General features: G+C 46.0%; 1 pseudogene; it reads right to left on the bottom strand.

Annotated features, from left to right (window-relative positions):
• Nucleotides 1–2,471: 2,471 nt before the first annotated feature.
• LOC102909757 (protein orai-3 pseudogene) lies at nt 2,472–3,320 on the bottom strand (annotated as a pseudogene).

The following is a 3,320-nucleotide window of genomic DNA, read 5'->3' as shown; positions in this document are numbered from 1 at the left end:
CAAGTTTTTTTTTTTTTTAAATATAAAGTGCTCTGTCTGCAGGTATGCCTGCATGTCAGAAGAGGGCATCAGATCCCATTATAGATGGTTGAGAGCTGCTATGTTGTTGCTGGGAATTACTAAGATATTTTTAAGACAACTGCAAATGAGGTTGTTTTCTTGATTTAATTCCCAACATGTTTGTTATTTGTATATCTAGTGATTTTTGCGTGCTAATTTTGTATCCTGCCACTATGGTGAAAGTATTTGTCAGATCTAAGAGTTTTCCAATATAATCTACTATGTATAGAATCATATCATTGCACATAAGGATACTTTGACTTCTTCCTTTCCTGACTGTATCTCTCTTATTTCCTTAAGACTTCAGATAAGACATATTCAAGATATATATTGAAGAAAGTGGACACACTCACCTTATTCCTGACTTTAATGAAAAACACTTTTTCCCCATCAGTATAATGTTGATGATAGGTTTGCTGGTATAGCCTTTATTATGCTGAGATAGGTTTCTTCTATTCCTAGTTTCCTCAGGGCTTTTATCATAAAGGGATATTGGATTTTGTCAAAAGACTTTTCTGCATCAATTGAGATGATCATGTGATTTCTGTCCTTGATTAAAAATTGGGGACTGACAATATAGCTCAGTAGTAGAGTATATGCATATTGTATTATGTGCAAGGTCCTGGATTTAATCTCTAGTGTATTAAGACAAACTACTAAATATAAATCAGGAGTTGTGGCTGTAGCTCGGTTGGTCATGTGTTTGCTTAACATTCATGAAGCCCATGGGTTCAATCCCCAGCACCACATAAAATTAGGCATTGTGATACCAGCATTTTGGAGGTAGTGACAGGAGGATCAAAAATTCAAGGTCATCTTCAACTCCATAGTAAATTCAAGGTCAGCTTTGGCTATGTAGATATTTTGAATGAGAATATCCCCTATAGTCTAGAGCACTTAAATACTCTTTTTATGAAGCTACTATTACACTGACTCCAAAACCAGATAAAAACATCACCAAAAGAAAAAAAGGAAAGTTGGTGATGGCTAACCAGTCTCCCTGATGAACACAGATGCAAAATGCAAACTGAATTCAATAACATCACATCAAAGAGGCCGTCTATTGCAACCAAGCTGGATTCATTACAGAGATGGTTCAATATATTTTAGTAAAATCAATAAATGTTATCCAGCACATAGGCTAAAGGACAGAAATCACGTGATCATCTAAGTAGATGCAGAAAAGGCATTTGATAAAATTCAACATCTATAATAAAAAATATTTATGTGAGACACAATTTATTTACAAAACAAGGTAAAATTCAGCATCAAATATGCCATGTTTTATTGATACTCATGGGAGACCTGCCCTTTCTTAAACAGAAACAGAAGAGGAATGGATGGGAGGCGCAAGAACAGAGGGGGGTGGGGGAAGGACTGGGAGGAGAGGAGAGGAGGGGGAGAAAACTGTGGCTGGGATGTAGAATAAAAAAGTAAATACACCAGCCTGGACTACCAAGTGAGTTCCAGGAAAGGCGCAAAGCTACACAGAGAAACCCTGTCTCGAAAAACCAAAAAAAAAAAAAAAAAGTAAATACATTTTTAAATGAAGTTCAACATCAAAAATTCAGTGTCTGAGCCGGGCGGTGGTGGCACAAGCCTTTAATCCCAGCACTCGGGAGGCAGAGGCAGGTGGATCTCTCTGAGTTCGAGGCCAGCCTGATCTACAGAGTGAGTTCCAGGACAGGCACCAAAGCTACACAGAGAAACCGTCTCGAAACAAAACAAAAAAAAAACCCCAGTGTCTGGAGAGCTCTGCTTTCTAAGGGCTGAATTTTTCTTCTTTACAAACTCACCCAACCCGTGTCAAGGAGTCAAGCTAGCTGCACAATCCCTCCCTCTTCAAATGTTCCTCCTCCCCCAGCTCTAGCGGAAGAGAGTGAGAGGGAGACGAACCTAGGACAGACACCACAAGTCACCAAGTGGGCAGTGGCTCATCCTAGGGACAAACACCCAGATCCTCTACAGCAGTCAAATCAGGAATGGAGAACCCATCAAAAAAATCTCTCCCGGGATGCCAACTGTGAAATAGATTAGACACAAGCAAGCAAGGGTTAACCGCCTTGAGGACAGTTGTGCAGGCATGTCACCTTCCTGTGGAGTAGCAAACACGCACAAAATAGCCCATTAGGGCCTGCTTGCCTCTCATCTACCAAGGGTCCTTAGACTGAGGTCTTTCTACTAACTCTCGTTCCTCCAGCCAAGCAAAGTGGAGCTTACGAAACCCACTGGGACATGATGACAGAGACCATCCCTGGGAGTGTGGGACTCAGCAGGAATTCGGCCTCTGAGAGTAGCTTACAGGAGGTGGCTCCAGTCTGGGACAAGGAATAAGGTCTGTAGATCCCTGGGCTCTCTTGCAGACACAGGGAGGCACTGCTTGCAACAGCCTAAAGCCAGGCTCACACAACCTACAGCTCCCCCTACAGGCGTCTGGGTTCCTCCAGCTCCTGCTTCTGGTGGTCCGTCTTGTGGGCCACCAAGGATCGGCAGAAATGTAGGGCAAAGGCCATAAACACAAGTCCCACAGGTACCATGATTGCCGAGGAGATCACAGATGCCTGCCAACCTGGCTCCTGAGCACCACCACACACTTGCTGGGGTGGGCAGGCTTTGGAAGGCTGCTGTGATGTCGAGGATGGTGTGAGGTTGGAAGCTAACCTAAGGGAGGCGGTCAGAGGTGGCACCTGGGACATAGGTACCACAGGAGCTGGTTTGTCCATGGGTGCCCCAATGGGCACAAGCTTGACCCAGCCCACCAGAACAACTCTGGCAAGGAAGAGGAAGGTGCCCAGGGCAGTGGAGAAGGCCCAGGCCAGCTCCACGTAGTGATGGAGTCGTTGGTGTGGTGACTGGTGGACAGAGTTGAGATTGTGGATGTTGCTCACGGCTTCGATGTGGGGCAGCAGACATGTGGAGACCACGAGTGCCAAGAGATGCACAGCCACGAGCACAGTGGTGCAGGCGCTGAAGGCCACCAGCAGGTGGGTATTCATGATCACTCTCCAGCTGCACCCCCACCGTGGCCACCGTGGCAGAGTCCGGCAGCAGAGCAGAAGTATGACTGGAGGCTTTGAGCTTAGCCTGGCTGAGGTAGAGGTTGTGCCAGCTGAGTGCCCGCAGAGAACGCTGACTGCCCCCCCCATACGGTCCAGCGAGCCCCAGTGCACAAACTCCCAGTACATGGCCAAGCCTGCATGGCTGTCCACCTCCGAGTTCAACAGGACCTGTTCACCCGTGTCCCCCTCGCTGCCCTTCAT

This window comes from Peromyscus maniculatus, chromosome X (genome assembly GCF_049852395.1).
Source record: "Peromyscus maniculatus bairdii isolate BWxNUB_F1_BW_parent chromosome X, HU_Pman_BW_mat_3.1, whole genome shotgun sequence".
Lineage (NCBI taxonomy): Eukaryota > Metazoa > Chordata > Mammalia > Rodentia > Cricetidae > Peromyscus > Peromyscus maniculatus.
The sequence above is the reverse complement of the archived record's forward strand: the minus strand, read 5'-3'. Positions and strand labels throughout refer to the sequence as shown.